This window comes from Bos javanicus, chromosome 5 (assembly GCF_032452875.1).
Source record: "Bos javanicus breed banteng chromosome 5, ARS-OSU_banteng_1.0, whole genome shotgun sequence".
NCBI classification, from domain to species: domain Eukaryota; kingdom Metazoa; phylum Chordata; class Mammalia; order Artiodactyla; family Bovidae; genus Bos; species Bos javanicus.
The window spans coordinates 86686365-86709023 of NC_083872.1; the positions used below are offsets into that span (position 1 = coordinate 86686365).

Here is a 22659-nt window from a genome sequence, read left to right on the forward strand (position 1 = left end):
ACTTGTACCTAAATAGCAGCAATATAGCTATAGTTTCCTCTGACTGCTTACTGCTACTTATGAAATATCCTAAAAGCACATCTCTTCCTATTTTATGTGTAGGAAATCTGATACATCAAAAGTTTTTTTTTTTTTTTTTGCATGAAATCTGTATAACAAGTATTTAAGGAATGAATTTTCTGGTTAAACCTATTCCTATGCCTTAACCTATGCAAATTAAAATTCATTTATTTGTGTAAAATCATAAAAACAATTATATAGAACAAATTATTGGACAACAAAAAATGATTTTCTGTTAAGGTAAAAAGGTCACACACTGTTGATTTTTAAATTACTATTTATACACATATTTTGAAAATTAGAAAATTTTAAATAACTTGAGGAAACTTACTTATGCAAATCATAGATTTTTATAGTAAAAATAGCATGACTCATTTTGTATTAGCTACCTGTTCCTTTAGACCATAGGTAAAGCTTGGGGAAATTTATAGATTTCTCTTTATGGGCAGCTCTATAATATGCAAACAAAAACACCTCAGAAACAGAACCCTTATTTTTGATACAAAATTGTTTTCCACTGATAAAATCTGTTGAAAGCCAGAAGCCATCCAAAGTGCTGATACCAATTTAAGAAGATGATCTTTTGCCTTAATTATACATCTGGGAAATATTAGCTGAACATTTTGTGGAGAACAGTGAATACCTTATTTGCCAGTTGTCTAAAATGCTGCTAATGATCGACATAGTGCCAGTGTTTTGATGGCTCAAACCTAGGCTGAATATGAATACAAAGAACACAGTTGGGGGAAAAAAAGCACACATTTTATACAAAACAGATTTCAACCATCTGCTTGGCACTTAAGTTTGTGACTATAGGCGATATATGAAAGAGACCACTGTCCACGTTATGAATGCTATCACTTTTATTGGTACCTTAGAAAAACCATAGGGTTTTGCAAGCATATATAACCAATGATTTTCTTCAGCTAAAGAATGAAAGCAACGTCCCCGGCCAAAATTTTGTTCTCTCCATAATCTCTTCTATGTCAGTCGTCTTTTCCTAGCAAAGTGGGTTTTGCTAAAGTAGGTCTTTAGGGCTAAAATATACCAGACAGCCCTATGCAAGTGGCCCTTAGGAGGAGAACCCCAGATGGTTATGAGATAAAATACTGTTTGCTTTAGGAATAGGTTATATTCCTGAGTCTGTTGCCTGAATACTGTGGTGCATGTCAAATCAGCATGGAAGTTAATGGTCCAGAAGCACTTCTGATTTTAATGCTTTCCCATTTGTTCTGAATTTATAGTATTAAATCAGGCCGGTGCTATTTCGTCACTAGTTCAGTAAGGGAAAATCATACTACTGACAGCAGACTATAAGCAAAATCTAATTGTTTGACCCATTTCATTTACTTTAAAGGTATAGGAGAAATTCTCACTAAAATGATATTGGCGAATATTATATACTAGAAGTTTATAGATGTCTAGAGTTGCAGGTAAGAGATGTTATTGTCTGGTACTTAGGACGTAGTAAGCAAAAAATGAATTTTTGACTTAAGTCATTTGACCTACTGTATTTTCCTTATCTGAAGTATATTTTATATTGTAAACATATGGAAAATTGAGTTCGTAAAATGTGTTAGCTTACTGATTTGTCTGCACTGTATGAATTAGCATAGATATATTGAGACCTTTTTAGCTTTTGCAGAAGAAATACGTAATTTAGTGAAAAGTATAAAGAAATGTTCTCAGAATCCGTCTGTACCTGTGCTTTCCAATATGGTAGCCACTAGCCACATGCAACCATTGAGCATTTGATATGGGGCTGATCTGAATTGAGATTTGCTGTAAGTACAAGATACACACTGGAGTTTTGAAGACTTGGTTTGAATGAAAGGATGTAAAATACCTTACTAAGATTTCTTAAATATGATTATGTATTGAAATGGTAACACTTGGATATGTTGGCTTAAATAAAATGATTAAAGTCTTTTCACCTGTTTCTTTTTTACTTTTTTAGTGTGGCAACTTGAAAATTTCAAATTAAATATGTGGCTCATATTTGTAGCTTACATTATATTCCTATTGAAAGATGCTGTTTTATGCCTTTCTGTGGAGGGAGGGAAATTAAAGCGTCTACCTCTGTCTAGATTCCAGTAATTAACAGCTCAAAAGTATGGCAGTGCATCAGAAAGATTTAAGTTTTTATTAACAGTCTTCCTTCTTAGCTTTCTTCTACAAGAAGGTGAAATTTTATCACTTTAAAAAAGCCCTAATAGTAACACTGACTTTCATAGATGCTTATATCATTTACCCAGTGAATACTGTCAGTTTCTCCAAACTTCTGTGGAGTTACAATGGAAAAGAAGATGTTTGCCTAGGAATTGTTTGCATTATTTTGGAGATTATATGTTTGAAAGGTACAATTTTATTTACTTTTATGAAGTGCAGTATGTCTGTAATTTCTTCACTGGATGTAAAGAAGTTGGTGGTAAGTAGGAATACCTTCTCTTTTTGCATTCCAGCTAATACTTCACACAGTTTCTAAACTTGACCCTCAAGATGTTATCCAAGCTCTTTATCTATAAAGATAACAGTAACATTCAGTGTGTGCCCAGACTGCCTCACAAAAATCTTATCTCTATTTCATGAATGAAGAAGATGAAACAGAGAGAGTTGCCTAATTTGTCACAGGTAAAAAGTGGCAGAACTGGGGTACCAACTGAAACAGTCCAGCTCCAGAGACCTCACTTTCAACCATGAAAGTGTAGTACTGATCTTGATAATAAACCACTTCCATAACTTTATAATTATCATTTATTTTACTGTTAGAAATGTCTTTATTCACTGAACAAATGTATTTCATGTACCTATTTTGCCAGGAATCATTTTAGTTGCTGAGTAACTCACAAATTGCAGACACTGTAAATAAATAACATATAATGATTGTGATATAGACTTCTAATTTTCCCTCTCAGGATGAATTCATTCATGGCACAAAGTGCTAGGTGGTGAAATCCAGACATCTGGACAATTATATAAAGGGTTTCTTGGTAAAGGTTCCCTGGAACTATTTTTGAGAGATACCAATTTTCAGTGCACGTTATAGAGGGAAATTCCTTACTGTGAGAAATGTAACATATAAAATTTCTCAAATATCTCTTTCTCAAATCCTTTACAGTGGACTACATACTGCGTATGTCTTTATGGACAGGCAGTGCCTTCATTCAGAAAGTATATCTGATTAGTTTTTGCTATCTTAATTGGGCAACAAGCTTCTTTACTGTAATTTTTAAGTATGTCAGTGTTCACGTTTTATATGGTGATTTTATATGGAAATTTGTGATGAATTGGTAAATAGTTAATATGATATTGATCCTTTGATCTAACTTGTAGCTATGACCTATACTGATTTTATTGGGTAGCAGGCAGAAGTATTGGTAATTTTGAGTAGAAAACTCAACCAGGTATGTGACAGGTAAAAAAATTACAGATTCCTGGGAATAACAAGGCATTTGGAAATGGAGATGAACCTTGTGGTTTTACTACACAGATTTTCCAGTTTCACTATTAAATTTATATATGATAATATAGACATGAGTTGTTCCATGGATCTCTGTTTTATGTGTTGGATCTTTTAAGTGTTTTTTCCATGTGTAGATATGGCTATGGTTTCTGGTGCTCTCTGATTTCTCAGTACTTATTAGCTCTAGTTACTGGTAGACCTTGGAATTAGACTGCTAAAATTTATTCTACAACTTCACCACTTATTAGCTATGTGACTTTTGCAAATGACATAAACTCCCCAGGCCTTAATTTCTTTATCTGTGAAATGGAGATTATAATAATTCCACCATTTAGATCATTTTGCTGCTTAAATATTAAAGAAAACATATATAATTTGGTTTGCTCAAGTAGTGATTATTATTTCTTCAAATTTTAATCATATAGAAGGAATTCTAAGAACATTTCAAATAATATGGCAAATGACATCAGATAGCATACTAAAACATTAAGTCCTTAGTAAATAATTCTGAAGCCAGTGTTTGTATAGGATTCATTAGAACTTCAGATACTTCCTAAATGGATTAAATTATTAAAAGATAAAGTACTCACATCATAGAATCACTTTTATTTTACATATCATATAAATATATTTTATATAGAATGTATTATACACATTTTATACAGTTATATATAATGCATATATTATGCACAGTATATATATATTTTATAAAGTGTGTGTAGATGTATAGACATAAAATAAGGAAAGAGAATTATTTCTAAAATCTTGTCTAAGAATAGCTCTGTGTTTCCTAACAGTTATGAGGTTTATGGTTATCATATTCTGATAAGAATAAAAGCTTTAATCAGTAATCTCAATTGTTTTAGGGGACCCTGATGTCTAAGGGAGTAATTTATGAATTTGTAAATTGTCTTCAATAGAAATACTGCAGAAGATTCATAAGGCATTCTTCACATTGCCATTTTTAGTAGAGACTAGATAGAGAAAGAATGTTGAATGATAACTAACTTAAGTGAAGGAAGGCATTTCTATAAGTAGCTAAACTAATGTTTGCCAGGTATGTAGATTTCCTGGTGAAAGGATACTGGCAGAGATCTAAGAAAAGGCTAACATGTCCCTTAAACTCTCTCCTTTAAATAACAGTTTTTACATCCAGGCTGTTGCTAAGAGATGAGGAACAATCACTTCTTGACTGAGTTGTATTCTTGCCTATATTGAGGGCACTCCCACCTCTGTCCTTAAATTGACTCTAGATTTAAGACTACATAGAGACAAAGCAAGAAGTTTCCTCAGAAAACACTTTTTGGATCTGCTCAAGTACCTGCAGAGCATCATATTGAGATCATAGAGTTTGGTATAGTACACCATTAGTGGCTATCTTCATTTGAAGCATGTTAAGGCTATCTGTTATTTATTGTCCACTGTGATAACTGTTTTGTTTGCACGTTTTGAACAATCCGGCATCTCATTGGGCCCTCTGGGTTGATTTCACTTTAAAAATTACCCCAAATTATAAGTGAAATAAATTAACAGTTGATTTTATATGCTTTCATATGATTTAGTAGTACATCTACATTTAGAATGATGTAGACACAGAAACATTCCCATCTTGATTTTTTCATTTTAAAATATTTGGTGAATATTTAATATGTGAATAATTTGGCAACATGAAAGTACACACCAATGTGAATAAATGAATGAGCAGGAGTGGCAAGAGCAGGAATAAAAAGTCTACAGTTTATCACTTTATCGATACAAGAGTATCATGTAAAAGCACTGATTTTTCTTTTTTCCTTTGAAAGCTAAAGTGTTTCCCAAACTGATGGTTTTTGTGTAGGTATAACTGTTTTAAAGCTGCTATTTATGACAACATCTAGGCACTTATAGCTTATGATGTCAAATCTAACTCATAAAAGCTGGAAAATTTTTGATTTTACAAATCTTTTTGAAAATTTCTTGCAACCAAAAATAGCCTGATAATCTAAAAAAAAAAATCACAATTATTAAGAGATACAGAATTCTTCTTAATATTTCCTTTACTTCAGAAAATTCCAAATCTATGAAAAAGTTGAATGTGTCACACAGTGAACATTTGTATTCTTTCACCCTAATTATTAACTTCTGGCCCCTTTGCTTTTTTTTTTTTCTTTTTTGAAAATAAAGTAAATTGCTGGCTAATAGTGGTAAGAACGAGGGTATTCTCCTACATAATGGCAATAACAGAACATCCAAGAAGTATCATTAATATAGTAATATTATTTGATATGGCCCATATTTTCTAATTGTCTCAATAATGCTGTTTTAAAGCTTTTTTTTTTTCCCCTCTTTAAATCTAGGATCAAGTCAAGCATCAGTTATTGCCTTTACTTGCCATATCTCTTTAGGTGCCTTTTAATTGTACATAATATCCTGCTATCTTTTGTCTTGACATTATTTTAATCTCATATAGTTATTTCACAATCAGAATTTGTCTGGTTGTGTCCTCATGATTAGATTCAGATTACATACAGATTTTAAAGATGGGTATTATACCATTCTCTTTTAAAAAATCAGACAAGACTATAATTATATGTATCAGAAGTAGCTACCTTGAAGTTCAAATTCTCTGTACCAAATTCATGGAGACTTTTCTTTTTTCCTTGGCTTAGATTTTAAGAGATACTCTCTATCATCAGAAAGCTATCCAAGCCACTGTGATTTGTCTTGTAGAGAGTTTGGTGTTTGTTGGTACTAGTTGAGAAAATAGGACCTCCTTAATCCAAGAAACTATGACAACTTATCCATAAAGTCTACTCTGAAGATGCCCAAAAATACCCAAATTTTTTCAGGTAATAATTTAAAAATATTGATTACAAATCTATGTAATAGCACCATAAAAGTATATTTTGTTAGCCTGGAATTTATAACCACAGTGTTCCCTCTTTATGAAAATAATGCTAGAAGTCAAAACAAATTCAGGTCTTTTCCTCATTCTTCATTCACCATTCCCACATCTTGAAAATCAGAAATAATCTTTTTTAAAGTTTTTAACATATTTTTTAAATTTGGAAGAAATTAAGAGATAAGTATGAACTTCTCTTGTTTAACTCTGCTGCTGCTGCTAAGTTGCTTCAGTCGTGTCCGACTCTGTGCGACTCCACAGACAGCAGCCCACCAGGCTGCCCCGTCCCTGGGATTCTCCAGGCAAGAATACTGGAGTGGGTTGCCTTTTCCTTCTCTAGTGCATGAAAGTGAAAGTGAAGTTGCTCAGTCGTGCCCGACTCCTAGTGACCCCATGGACTGCAGCCTACCAGGCTCTTCCATCCGTGGGATTTTCTAGGCAAGGGTACTGGAGTGGGCTGCCATTGCCTTCTACTTAATAAATATTTTAAGATTATGGAATAGAGATCTTTTTGTTAGCAATATTTTCCAATACTCTAGCTGCTTTATGACATGAAGCAGTTATTCAAACAGAGTGTGTAAGAATTGGAAAATCACTCCTATTTAGAGGTTGCATCCTATTTAGACACCTGCTCCTTGGAAGAATAGCCATGTCAAATCTAGACAGTGTTTTAAAAAAGAGACATCACTTTGCCAACAGAGGTCCATACAGTCAAAGCTGTGGTTTTCCCAGTGGTCTTCCCCGTGGTCATGTTTAGATGTGAGAGTTGGACCATAAAGAAGAGCACTGAGCACTGAAGAATTGATGCTAAATTTTGAACTGTGCTGTTGGAGAAGACTCTAGAGTCCCTTGGACTGCAAGTCAGTCCTATAGGAAATCAACCCTGAATATTCATTGGAAGGACTGATGCTAAAGCTGAAACTCCAATACTTTGGCTACTTGATATGAAGAGCCTACTCATTGGAAAAGACCCTGATGCTGGTAAGAATTGAGGGCAAGAGGAGAAGGGGGCAACAGAGGATGAGATGGGTGGATGGCATCACTGACTCAGTGGACATAAGTTTGAGCAAACTCAGGGAGATAATGATGGACAGAGAAGCCTGGTGTGCTGCAATCCATGGGGTTGCAAAGAGTTGGACATGACTTAGCAACTGAACAACAACAAGAGCTAGAGTAACAACAGCACAAGCTGTAGAGTCAGAGGCCTGTGTTCAGATCCTGGCTGTTTATTTCACTGACTGTGTGATATGTAGCTAGTTACTTAACGTCTCTGAATCTCATTTTCCTCTTATGTAAAAAAAATGCTGTTAAGTAATTGAATATAAAGTGCTTTAATTGGACCTAGAATAGCAAACACTGAACATGTATTAGCTGTTATTATTGATGACAAATTGTTGATATGTAATTTCTGAATGGCACTTGAGAGAACAGATTTTTAAAGCAACAGTAAAATATGCATTCCTTCATGAAATATTTATTGAACACTTTGTATATACTAGACAGTTCTGGGTTTGGAGATTTAGTGATGAACTGGGCATATATGACTCTTGTCCTCATCAAACTTACAGTCTGATAGGGAGACAGGCTTCAAGCAGTTGCAGTAAATAAAGGTAAACATTGTGAGTGGAGAAGAAAGTACATGTTATGGGGCATTAATTCTGCTCTGTGTGTTAGAGCCTTTTTGAGGAGTGAGAAGTGAAGTTGAAGAATGGTAGCATATTCCAGACCTAGGCAGTTAGAGAGGTCATTAGTGTGGCTCTGGAATAAGATAGCCTAGTTTACAAGCCTGGTTCAATCTTAAGCAAAATATATACCCTTGGATAAGTTGCTTGGCCTGTCTGTGCCTGCCTCAGTTTCTTCATTTGTTGAGTGAACCTAGGAACAGTACCTACTTCATAGAGGTGTTCTGAAGATTAAAAGTGATGATTCCAGGACAACTCAGAACTGTCATTTTGATATTGTAAGTACCCAATAAATGTTGGCTTATATTAATGATCACAGGATTCAGTTTATATAAAGTCCTGATGACACTAGTATATCAACTGAAATGCTTGAAATTACTCCTTGTGAGGGACTGCACCAGGATCCCATGTTGCTGACTTCTTTCAGTTTTTATTCTTTCCCCTATAGTTAGAGCTTTATTTTGTAGGTTTCTAGTAGTCTGATCTTCAAAACATGTCAGAATATCAAGCCGAACATACTTATATTTGTCCTTGTTGTATTAATAAAAATGGCATTTTGTGAGGGCAAAAAATAACCTAGTCAAATTACTGCTGTCAGGTAAATTTTAAATGGGTTTGAATGAATTAAAAATGAAGCATTCTCCTAGTGTTCTTGGAAAGTTTATGGAACAAACTAGGCTTTACCAGTGTGAACAACTTAGCTGTTTTTTCTGCAGGTTGCCCTCTCCCCACATGACTCAGTAACATAGTTACATTTATTGGTTGTTTACTTACTTTTAATGCCCTTCATGCCACTAAGGTTTGTGAGGGGTGAGAAAGAGTTCCAGAATGGATGGTTTGAATTGAAAAGAGACTTTGTGTGGTTAGAATGAGGATGAGTGGAGAAATTGTAGGGAAGTTTTGGTTGTGAACAGCCTGTTGATTGTTGCTTTTTATTAAATGGAAATGCTAAATAATGATTTAATCTTATGAAACTGTTATTATTCTCTGCTAATTGATGGAGTCTGATAAACTTCAGTGCTTTTTTTTTTTTTTAACTGTAGAATTTCTAAATTTAACATTTTCAGTTGTTTCAATATAAGCTGTCATGTTATGTTAGGGCTCAAAACAATAGTGTATCTAAAAATTGTTTTCAAAGGTATTATATATCCTCAGGTGAAAACGGGTTCATACACATTTTAAAAAATGTGCCAGTATAGTTATCATGACTTACGCTATTCAATTATATTCTTTGTTGTGTCATTAGTGTGATCAGTTGGAATCCTTGTTTCTGGAAAAAAATTTTTTTCTTTCACACTGTTCTTTAATTTCACTTTTTCTATATTGGTTATTCATTGTAAAATGCTGCACCCATGACCTGTGAACTTTGACTCATACTTTGAAGACCCCTTAATTATTTAATTGGCCACTCAGCATAATTCAGCTCACAATAAAAAATTTGAACTTTTTTTTTAATTAAGGAGATTGTTAAGGGTAGGAGACGTAGGAGCAGCATTTATTACTTTAACATTTTTCAATGATACATTTGCTTCTGACCTTTTTTATTTCATTTATATCATGTCATATGTAACTTTCCTTGTAACATAATTTTATATGATTTTTGTAAGATTTTGTATTAGTTTGTTGATTTTACAAATTTTCAGGTAAGAGTAATCCATATTTTGAGGAACATGTGCCACAGTATCTAAGGACCTGCGGTCTGGGAGGTTGTATCAAATTCTCTGTTGTTTCATTTTGAATTTCTACAATACATCTCTTGGAAATACATTTTTCATGTTAAGATTCTCTACATTTATTTTTTAGAAGGCAGATTCAAAAAAAATCAGAAAACTCAATCAGTTCTAATTTTGATTAAATATTTTCATAATTGCATTTATTTACATAAATGAGTAATAACTGATAATGAGTAGGTTATTTAATGTAGTAGTGAAAGTTAAGTCACTCAGTCGTGTCCAACTCTTTGCGACCCCATGGACTGTAGCCTACCAGGCTCCTCCCTCCATGGGATTCTCCAGGCAAGAGTACTGGAGTAGGGTGCCGTTTGATAGAAATTAAGACATTTATATGATAGACTATTTTCTTTGGAGTTTCTGATTTTTAAGTGTCCAAATTTTTATTTATTAGTTCTTGCTTACAACTTTTATTAGGTACAAGGCCTGGGATGTTTAAGATCATTGTCAGAAGGATAGCCACATTTTTTTAATTGAAATTTAGGCAAAGGAAAAGGCTGTTTTACTGTATCCATGAGCAGCCAACATTAACTTCCTTATTTATCAATGACTATTTTGCATATGGAATTAATATTGAAAAATCAAAGAAAAGTGTTTATATTGCTTTATAAAAATATGTTTATGTTTTCCATACTATACCTGTGTTGACTTAGAGATGAACAAAAATGCAGAAACATATTTTTAAGAAGTTTATAAATTCAGATGTGTAATAAGCTTTATGCATCTTCCCAGTGTCAGTTGGAGAGCTTTAATATTAAAAAATTCTATTTCAGTTAAAATGACTGATCAGTTCCCATAAAATTCTTTGGCCACACATAAGTACTGAGCTCCATGAAAATCCACATATCTGCTCAAAAAGGCCTCTGCTAATAGATACTGAATCTCTGAGACCTCAGTTTTCTTGGCTGCTAGGACTCACGGCAGCTTGGCTGTGAGTTTCCCTGGTGCTCGGCCCTACTCAGACTTCTTGGCTTTTCACTCAGTGTTTTCCTGGACTGATCTGGCTTCTCTTCAGGTTTTCCTATTTCTCCCAGGAATCTTTCTCCAACCCAGTGTCCTTCCTCTTTTACTCAATGGAGTTTCACTGGGGAGCTCCATGACTATTCCTGGTTCCATCCTCTCCAGCTGCTTCTTGATGCTCTGGTTATTTTGCAGTGCATTCCACAGCCATCTAATAGACACTGAATCTTTGAGGTTCTGGAAAATGTCACAACCTTTCGGAGACAAATTTCAAGGTGAGCTTCTTTGTGAAATCAAGTGAAATTGAACAGAAGCACTGTTGCCTATTTGTCAAAGATAGATTTGTAATTATAGTTTTATTTCTTTGCAGCAAAATACAGATGATAAAACTTGTTACTAAACAATGATAGAGAGTGATTTGTAGGTACTAAATAGCCTATGAATTAAAATGGGAAAATTAAAAGAACACTTTGTTAGTGGTCATCATCATTAAACAGGTGAAGTATTTTCCACTACTTAGGAAAAGCACACTGTCTCACATCTTAAGTTTTATAGCTGTACTGGTATATAGGTATGCATGTATGCCTGCCCAAAAAGTAAGAGAGCCAGATCAAGAGTTAGCAGAAGACAGAGAGAGAGAGGGAGGAGGGGACTTGGAGACAAAGAAAGCAATGAAAAATGAGAGGGAGTGCCTTTTGTAGAATACCATGAATTCTTCACTGAAGTGATATACTTTCAGTGGAAAGAATAACCCTGCTTTCTTTCACATGTAGAAGTTATCTTAGAATCAAGAGCCACAACAAAGAGGTTATACAGCTTATTTTAGGTGAATTTGATTACTTGATATAATGGTGAGGGACAATGAAAAAGGACTTTGCTAATAAAAATTTTTGAGATAGTTGATACATGTAATCCAGATTACTGTTCTTTTGGAAAAAAGAAAAGCAAGGAATGTCCAGTTTTAAAAAATCAGGTTCACAAATTAATTAGGACTATTCTAATTTTATTTTTATTTGTAGAGCTAGATCCTTTGTTTCTTCATTTTTGTACTAAAGATAATAGAGAAGAATCATGGGGTCCTTCATGGCATGTAACAAGAAATTCTTCATCCTGTTGCTGAATCCATATCCATGTTAAGTCCTCTTGGAAACAAGCTTCTTGACATCTTCTCTTCTGAAGTTGGTGAACCTTCCAGTCTAAGTTTTAGAGAATTGTGCTTCTGATAAGCAGATTTCGTGGGCAGCCTTAACTATTCTCTTTCACACCATTTCTTTCTTTCTTTCTTTTTTTTAATCACTCAAATCTGTCACCAAAATATGCTTCTTTTGATAGGACAAAAATGGATGTGGTAATGTTTCTGTTGGATCAGTTAACTGGAATAATCGGCTAATGACACCTCAAGCAGGCAGGATTTCTTGGCTCTTGTCTTGTCCTAGGAAGGATTTGAAACAACAGAGTAGTTTTTCAGCTCAGTTACAACTCAAGCAGAACTTTTTTTAAAAATTTAAAAAAAAAAATTTTTTTTAGAACTGTTATTAAACAGACAGTGGATAGTACACTCCTGAGATGCGGAAGCAGGCCAGCCCCAAAGGAGAGGCCATGATCCCTCTTGGCTTCCCCTTTTTACACTTCCTGTTTCCTTGTGGTTCTGCCCTGTACAAAATAGGGCTTGTGCCCACCACCAATCAAGAAAGAGAATGCAAATTGGTGTATGCTCAAGGCCAGTCAGGAAAGGGGGCATGTCTGGGCACATGCAAAATAGGGCTTTTACATATTCATCTAGGTGGGTGTAGACCGAGACTTTTAATTGACAGTTGCAAGTTACATAACACCAGGCTGTATTGTGCATGTCTTTCCCATAATTCAGTCTGTTATAATCAGATATATGTAGGTAATACTTATGAACTCTTAAAGGGCTCCTGGCTGCCTAAGGTTACTTGAGGACACAGCTGAGCCTTAAGGGAGTACTGCTAAAGTTGGAGAAAAACTTGTAGTTAGTTTGTATCCATTGTGTGCCTAGGGCACATGCAACAGGAGTTGAAGAAGTCTCTCTGGTTTTTCTAGCATATCTGTGAGCTCTCCAGGGTGTGTCTGCAGTGGGATTTAGAGATCAGTTGGTGTTCTTTTCGTCTAGGCCACCCCTCCTTGCTCATGCCTAACTTACTACCTAACACTTTGAAATGAAGTACTATAGAAAAAAGCATAGAATTTTGAATAGACTGAACATAATCTAAAAATTAAGTTGTCCACATGGGGATATTGATCAAAAGTAGATTAAACCTGTTAATTGAGAATATTTTATATCTTTATAATATTTACTTTTCCCATATAGATGGCTCTTTGCCTGAAAAACATTGCTTATTTTTTCCTCCCCTTCTACTGCATATATAACAGGCTCAGGTCCTATAGTAAAGAAAAAGAAATAAACTTTTAATGTAGATTTCTTCTAATTGATAAGAGAAACTTTCTTCTTAACACCTGTTTACTTCTTGGAACATGTATCACTGAATACATTATTGAAAATGCCTTTGTAAAGAGAATCTATAAATGTGATGCTGAAGAATTCAAGTCCAGATTCAATCAAATCCAATAAAATAAAAAATAAAAATATGGTAGTAAATATGGATTAGCTATTACAAGTCATCCTAGTGTTATGGAAATATTACATTGATTATGTATATTGATTACTTTTGATTACCTCTTATCCTTACTGAATCTGTATCCTCATCTAGTACCTAACAGGGCTGATATGCAGAGGCTAAGTACTACAATATGGCTATAGAGTTACTGATCACCAGCATCCATGTTACTTGGTTCATGCCATGCTATACTCCCTAGTGAGATATTTTAATTATCATTTTTAACTGCATATTGTGAGGATTAAGAGAAATAAAATATTACATATAATATTGTCAGAGCAGCATACAAAAGTATATCATTTGTCAGGTTTTCAAAGTGCATTTATTTATAAGAAAATTGGGATAAGGAAATGGGTTTTATATAGTTTCTTAAAAATATTATTGGATGAAAACAGATTTATTTTGGTAAAACGGTGTATGGCATTGAGTATTGATCTTTAAACAATGTAATATGATTATAAACATCTCAAGATTTTAAAACAGCACTGTAATTACTTTCCTAGGTATAGATTACTATTCACCATTTACATTTACTATTCATCTTCATATTTAACTGGATCTTGAGATGGAGTTTTCAAAGGAAAATGTTTATGGAACCTATCAGTAAATTGCCAATTATATTATGAGATTGCATGTGAAGTATTTCTTATTATATAAGAGAGGAGTGCTAGAGAAGATAATGTCAGGGACCAACTATGAACCACTCTACTATAATTTGAATATTAAGGAGATGATAAAAATCATACTAATGTAGAACTTGCTTTCCACTAGTATTGAATTTACTCAGTAAATTAATTCAGATATAACACATAGAATTATTAAAGCACTTTATGCATTCTTGGTGTGTGAAATTCCATTGAATTTTACCTGTAGCAAAGAGCCAGTGCTTATGTGTGAGGTTATAATTGTAGTTTGTGGCTATGTTATGAAAACAGTATATACCTATGATAATTGTACAAATTCAAATCCTTGGTAACATATATGTGATAATTTGATATGATACATGAGTTTTCTATTTATTTCATGAGATAATGATTTTAAAAATGTAAAATTGAAACTATATGAATTTTAAAATATGAGTTTATCCAAGCTTTTGTTAGGTTGAAAATGATGACCATATTGAAGTATAAATTATTGAATGTCCTAAAGTCAATAGTAATAATTTAAATATTTTTAACAAATCTTTCTGATATAAACATTCTGTGAATTCCTGGATACATTTTGTTTTTCAATTTTTTCTCTTTATATTTAACATTATAGCAAATATTCACTTATCCTGTAAGATTATATCAATTGAAAGGTTAGGTTATGGATAGCCTGTTAGTTCTGGACCTTATAAATGTTATAATATTTCTCCGTTGCACCTGATATAAACATGAATCATTTTTACTCATAACTGAGGAACTTCTGATAGAGAAGAAAGCATTACCTCAGTACTTTTGGTGTGTTCAAAAAAAGTTCACCTTAATTTGTCAACTTATATAAGATTTGTATTTTTAGCTTCAAATATTTTATTCTACATACTGTCTTTTATATAATTTTTTTTATGTTAAATTCTGATTCTGGGTAGAAAACATCCAGGAAGGCTTACCACAAGTTCCAGAGGCTAAGACAGCAATGATTGTGTAGTATATCTAATTACCTGTGTAATTACACTGATATGACATCCTTCATATGTTTCATCTCTGATGTTAAATTCGTATCAGAAGTTTGATATATCTGCTACCTTTATAAAATTTTATGATCATTAAAAAATACAAACACACCTAAATATTTTATCTAGATACAGTTCAATAAATATTCATCAAACATATTCTATAACCAGAGCCTATTTAGTTGGCATTTCAGAGAAATAATGGAGAAGGAAATGACAGGCCATTCCAGTATTATTGCCTGGAGAATCCCATGGACAGAGGAGCCTGGCAGGGTACAATCCATGGGGTCACAAAGAGTTGGACATGATTGAGTGACTATCACTCACTGGGGGAAATAATCTCCCTTAACAGCCTTCATTTGGATGGTAGAAAAGTTCATGTAAATATCACCAAAGTAAATAATGAAGCAGCTACAGTAGATCCTCATGTAATTGCCTTGAGCTCAAAGTAGGGAAAAATAAATTCAAACCAGAAAAACAGAAGAAAGTTTCATAAAGGTGCTGATTTCTGAATTGGGTCTGGAGGTTGGTTGTATAAGCTCTTGGAGCCCCTGGCCTAGGGTTGCAAGATTGAGCTCTGACATGAACCAAACTATATAATCATGCTCAGCTTTGTACTTACAAGAATCTTCTGTGACTAAAACGTAAGGTATAAAATACACAAGCTGGGGACAAGCTGTGGAGGGTCCCAAACAATAGGATTGACTAGTAGGCAATGGAAAAGTTAATTTTTCAGCCTGGAGTGGGAATTGCATGATGGGCTTTACGTTAACATATTTTGGGGGCATTTGCTTCTTAATTTAATAACTTCTGATAACTCTGCAGCATACTCATGCTAAATAACTCAGGTACTTTGTTGGTATTCAGGGGATGTTCATTAAATAATTCGACCTTAATCAGACCTCCTGGCTATTTTGTTGTCGAGTCACTTAGTGTGTCAGTCACTTAGCCATGTCTGACTGTGACCCCGTGGACTGTAACCCACCAGGCTCTTCTGTCCATGGGATTCTCCGGACAAGAATACTGGAGTGGCTTGCCATTCCCTTCTCCAGAGGATCTTCCTGACCCAAGGATCAAACCTGGGTCTTCCGTGTTGCAGGCAGATTTCTTTACTGTCTAAGCCACAGGGAAGCCTACTCCACCACTTACCTAGTTACTTAAGTATTGATTCCCATCTCTACCCTTATCTCTGGGTGCTCTATGTCTCTCTACACTTCTTTCTGTGCTTTTCTGTCTTGTGTGTGTGTGTGTGTGTGTCACTGTTATCACCTCATCCTTTAATTATCTCTTTAGATGTTATCTGCTTTCTGATGCCTCTTTTGACTGACTTAGAAAGTTATTTACTTCCTCCATGACTGTCATGGCATCTTCTTTCTACATCTGTTTACAGTATTTCTCACAGCTGTGTCTTATCAGGTTGTGATGTCACTAGTCTGAGTACATCAGCTATGATTTAATCATCTTTATTTCCTTATACCAAATATAGTATCAACACTCAAGAAATGCTTGTTGAATTGGATTTGAATTTTCAAACAGGGTAGATTTTATGGCCATTGAATATATATATATGTATATATATATATGTATTTATTTATGGTGGGGTCTATCTGACACAGTCACATATGAATACTGTAGAAACCATCATTTGTCAGTAGTATTTGACTTTCTCTGAAATATCAATATCATCATCTACAGACTGGTTTGAACTTCCACTACACATATGAAGCTAAATGTAGTAAATTGGAGAAATATACATAAGGCACACGTGACCCATGAATGTAGCCGGATTTCCTGTTCTCTTTGTACTCATATGAAACAGAGTTGTTTTTTGTTGTTTTTTCTTTTTGGACACAAAACCCTGGGTTTATTTTGTGGGTTGTTAGTTCTAAATTTAAAGGGAAAATACATAAGCACTGTGTGTGGATAGTTTCAAAACAAGTATCTTTTGAGGAATCTTGGTAATATTCTTGTATTCTAAATGCTATATTGATTATTCATGGCAGCATGGCATTAGACATTTTGTCTTGTTATTTTTTTATCTTTCTGCTTCCTTTTTTCCTTTTATTTATTTATTTATTTGTTTTTTAATCAAGACTGAATAGGTAACTGTGTTGGCAACCACCACACTGGGTGGGATTCAGAAGGAGGTGTACTAGAAAGGAGTGAAAACAAAGGTAGCTTTGGTCTTTTTTAAGAAGGAACACAGTAGCTAGTTTATAGGATTATTCATCTCTGAGAAAAGTGTGGGCTCAAGGAGAAAGGGTCCGGTATGCCTACTAGTCTTTTTTTTTTTTTTTGCCCTGCAGACTATAATCATTTTTGTGCTCCTTGCCTTTAATGAAATAATTGTTAATATGCTGGAAGTCAGCGATTGCTGTTTTGGATAGAATGAAGGAGTTTTACTTTGGAAAAAATAAATTAGTAATGGAGTGGCAAGGAAGAAAAGACAGAACAGCTTTTCTGTTTTCCGGTTTGGATTCTGCTAGTGGCTTTGCTGCCTTGCCTGCAGTGATGGGTATTGCCAGAACTTAGGGAAAAACAAAGCTAAAATGGCAACATCTCTTAGGAAAATCTGTAAGATTGTAAGAAGGCTGGGTGCTTGTGGGAAGTGGGAGTTGGAGAGCAGATGCCTTTGGTCTGAGTTTCAGTCCTCACAGTCTGTTTGCTTTCTTGCTTTGAAATATTTTTTGTTTCTACCTCCTTGGTTTACAGGGAGCTGGGGAGGCTCGTTTTTGTTGTTGTTTTGAAATGTAAGTTTGCCAACAAGTGAAACAGAAAATAACTGCTGTGACAGACATGTCCCCTAAGACCTTTGCTTCTAAGGGAAACACCTCTGCTTCATGTTTAAAAACAGAGGCCCCAGCATTGGAAAACCAGATTCTTTTTGTCTGCAGTGCAATATGAAAATGTAAAATTGTCCCTGTGGAATTTTTACTTTTTTTTTTTTTTTAAAGGTCATATCAACTTTGAGGTCTTGGAGCCATAGTTTCACTGCTGCTGTGATTCACATTGTTTTCTTTCTTTTTTTTATCTTTTTTTAATTCTTAGGGCAGACATTGTGCTAGTGGTGTGCCAGTGGTGAACAGCTGCTTTAAATTCTACTTATGAACGGAAATTTGAGGTTTTTTAAAATGTTCTTATTTAATCACGATCAGACCTCCTCTGATTGATGCACTGCTCCTGTTGATTATTTTTGGACTTCTTTATTAGGCTTCTTTGGCAGTACAGAGCGATTTTAAGTTAATTCCCTTTGAAAGGGTATATTAGGTGGATGGTGTACCAGTAATTGTTTACACACTGTAGAAGCAAGAGTCATGTATGTATTTGGACAGTCAAAAATTATTTCATGTGTCAGACACTGTATTAGCCCAAGGTGCACAGCAAGAAGAAAATATACACGGTCTCTGTCTTTATAAAACTGCCATTATAAATATTGCTTCTACCTAGTTATCTCTTCAATCTTTTTAATATATTATTTTTACAACACATACTGTTAGCCTTTATCAGCATTGTTTATAGACCCCATCTTAATGAACAAGATACTTTTGATTTGAATCATGCTGAGGAACATACCCTTTGAAGTTAAGTGAAGTCGCTCTGTTGTGCCGGATTCTTTGCGACCCCATGGATAGGAGCCTGCACCAAGCTCCTCCGTCCATGGGATTTTCAAGGCAAGAGTACTGGAGTGGGTTGCCATTTCCTTCTCCAGGGAATCTTGCCAACCCAGGGATCAAACCCAGGTCTCCCACATTGTAGACAGACGCTTTACCGTCTGAGCCACCAGGGAAGTCCTTACAAATTGTTTATTCTGAGTCCCTCAAAGTTAATATGGACATTTAAGTCTAGGTGAAGAAAAATTTTTTTTTCAGATTTGCCCACTAATATACTTATTGTCTCCAATTTATAGACAGTTTTTGACAGGGGTATCTCTTAAAGGATAGGATCAAACCAGTGGCATTCATGTTTTCTTTTGGCTCTTCATGAGATGATTTCATGGAAAAAACATCAAGAAGTTTCTCCTTCCGATTCATATGTAATCTCCATGAATGTTTTGATTCCTGTAGTCAACTAAGATCTAAATAAAAATGGGAAATAGGATGCCGGAAGCGAAATGTTATTGATCCATGCTGGGAATTTTATTTCTTTAATTCTTCTTATTACTCAGTTAAAGAATGACCTGAGTAGGCTACCTGAGTCCTTTAAAGATCAGACTAGACAGTCCTAAAGTCTTGGAATGTATACTGAAGATCACCTTCAACTGAAATACAAGTAACATATGGGAATCAGGGAATTGTACCTCAGATATATGAAAATTAAGTGGCACATTATTGGAAATAAGGCTTCTTTTCTATCACTGTGGTAGAATAGTTTTATTATATTAGAATATTCCTGTTTGGAAATGTATTACAATTAATGCTTTTATACCCTCCCCTTTTTTTTTTCGTTTTGCAGCAAAAATAAGAAAAACTTTCAGAAAAGAGAAAATGCCTTAAGTGAATAGACCTTTGGGCAAAAAGGGTGCTGATTAAATAAATGCGAATATTTGACAACAGGGCTACAGACAATAGATTAGATTTATAATAGAGTCTATTAATCACGTATGGGATTTTCTGGGACAGTTTTAATGTCAAATATTATAATAAACCATTCAAATTATCCCATGGTTTCAGCATTTTGGAATCTAATTTTCCAGACTGTCTTACTCATTCATAAGTGGTATAAATATATTTGCCAGAAGATATGTCATTTTTTTGGGTAGGTTTGTTTTTTGTGAAAGTTTGTGTATTTAAGCCATGTCATAGAAATCGGCAGTAGAAATAATGTAGTGTTTAAAAGCGCAGACTCTGGGACCAAAAACTCAGAAATGAATTCTGCCCTGACGCCTACTAATTGTGCAACTTTGGACAAGTCACTTCAGCTCTGTCCCTTGGCTTCCTTAGCCATAAATAGGGGTAGGATTAGTGACTGCTTGTACAGTGACAAAGATTAGATTAGTCAGGTACATCGGAAGATTGGTAGTTAGGTAGATAGAATAACAGAGAGTCGTTTCATTTTGTGTGATGTATTAGGTAAGTGTCCACTTTGTTTCTGCCTCATTTGAGTGAAAGAACCATAGCTAAAATGACAGCAACACTGACATATTCTGGGATACTTCTCATATCAGATACTCTGTTCACTGTTAGATTCACGTTAAAGCAAACATCACAATCTGATGGACTGGCTGTAGTGTATGTTGCTTTTCTGTTGATTTTACTAGATTTTTACTAACGTTAAAATTTTGGAGATTTCTTCTAAAATTCCAGATTTCGGGGTTTTCCTCTTTATTAGATGTTTTGACAATGTTGAGCCAGAAGTCGCCCCTGAAAACTGTGAGCCTGAGCAAGGTCACAGCCACCACTTTAGTTTGGGTGTGTGCTCTGCAAATGGCCACCATCTTCCTGTGGCCAGGACTCCACACACTGCAGGCATTTGCACAGTCATATTCTTTGCTCAGTGATACTACCTGTCTTGGGCCTCTAATTCTCTGGAGCTTTGTGACATCCTGCAGTGCATCCTGATTTTTAATCGAATTTTTAAAATAATGTTGATTTTAGGCAAAATATTTAATTGATGATTTAGGGAGCATTAAAGAGTCTGCCTTCAGTCCAGGAGACCCGGGTTCAATCCCTGGGTTGGAATGATGCCCTGGAGAAGGAAATGGCAACCCACTCCAGTATTCTTGCCTAGAAAATCCTATGGATGGAAGAGCCTGGCAGGCTACAGTCCATGGGGTCACAAAGAGTCAGACACAACTGAGCGACTTCACTTTAGGGAGATAAAACATTTGAAAACTGTGATCGGATACAGCTGAACTTTAGTATGTACCATATGCTTACACCTAGGACTATGCTTAGCCAAAAAGAACCAGATTCATTACCTGAAATGAGTTATAAGGTACAATTTTTATTCTGAGTTTTTGATTGATCCTAAGATGATGTTGATTACTTTTTTTTGGTGTTTAGTTGCTAAGTCGTGTTTGACTCTGTTACGATCCCACAACTACAGCCTGCCAGGTTCTTCTGTCCATGAGTTTTCCCAGGCAAGAATACTGGACTGAGTTGTCATTTCCTTCTTGAGAGAATCATTACTAGCTTCAGGGTTTTTTTTACTTACTATTAGTTCTTTGTAGTAGATTAAATGATACTTGGAGGGAAATAAGATGTTAAAATTGTATGCCCATTTTACCTCAAATTAAACGTCTCTTGGAACCATATGCTTTAAAGTACTTTAAGTAAAAAATATTCTATAAAAGACCCTAAAAAATTGTTACAAGTGGGCAAACAAAGTCAAGGAAATTACTATGGTTGTATTGTTAGTAAATACAAAATGTACTCATCATCTGTCTGTATTTATATTAAACATAAATACATGCTAATGACTTGGAGAAGGAAATGGCAACCCACTCCAGTGTTCTTGCCTGGAGAATCCCAGGGATGGCAGAGCCTGGTGGGCTGCCGTCTATGGGGTCGCACAGAGTCAGGCACGACTGAAGCGACTTAGAAATGCTAATGACTAGAAAGAAGAATGAAGAAAGGTTAATCATTTCAAGTCTACTATTAGTCTTACAGTGTAACTTATATTACTTATTACCAGTTTTGTACTATTGTCTTTAAAACTATTTTCAAATATTTTCAAATATTTTTCATTTACATATTTTAAATATTAATAAAACATTTATATAATTTGTGTATTTTATAAAATATTCACATTATCAGTTACTGTGTCATAAAGAATGATCCATAATCCCGTAGTAGATGTCCAGTCAGTTGGTTCTCATGAAACTTCTTATTTAAACTATTATAATTTCCATTTTCCAACATTTTCTAATTTGACCTTGCTGCTAAGTCACTTCAGTCGTGTCTGACTCTGTGCGACACCATAGACAGCAGCCCACCAGGCTCCCCCATCCCTGGGATTCTCCAGGCAAGAACACTGGAGTGGGTTGCCATTTCCTTCTCCAATGCATGAAAGTGAAAGTGAAGTCACTCAGTCGTGTCCAACCCTCAGTGACCCCATGGACTGCAGCCTTCCAGGCTCCTCCATCCATGGGATTTTCTAGGCAAGAGTACTGGAGTGGGGTGCCATTGCTTTCTCCGAATTTGACCTTAGGCCAATTCAATTCTGTTGCTCACCATAATATATACCATAATATAAGTATTAACAAACCATACCCGTTCTTTTTAAAAAAAATAAAATCTTAGCTTTCAACGGAACTATAAAAGTCAACTAGTCCAGGCTTTTAGAGGTATGTATGCTTGAATCCTCTCATTAGCATTTCTGATATGTGATCTAACTGTCTTCTGTTTGGGTGCTTAAAGTATTGTGATGTTCAGTATCCCAGGAGACAAGCATTTTTGGTTGACTCTGACAGTTGGAAGGTTCTTTTAACACTAAGCCTAAATGCAATTTCTCTTAATTTCTCCTTTTAACTCTTCTTTTATTATATCACTGTAGATATTTTGTATATTATATAGCATTATAATTATCTTTTTATATGCTAACTTCCACAAGATAGGGCCCCTGGCAAGGAGTAGACACTCAGTAAATATT

General features: G+C 34.8%; 1 protein-coding gene across 14 annotated transcripts in view; it reads left to right on the forward strand.

Annotated features, from left to right (window-relative positions):
* SOX5 (SRY-box transcription factor 5) overlaps positions 1–22659 on the forward strand; it is a 1175689-nt gene that overhangs the window by 715501 nt on the left and 437529 nt on the right. The window contains exon 1 of one of the 14 annotated variants that reach the window (XM_061417632.1): positions 9961–11051. The exons of the other annotated variants lie outside the window; for them this stretch is intronic. The gene's annotated coding sequence lies outside the window, so the exon portion shown is untranslated. Of the gene's footprint in view, positions 1–9960; positions 11052–22659 lie in introns of those variants that run through there. 14 annotated transcript variants of the gene reach the window in all.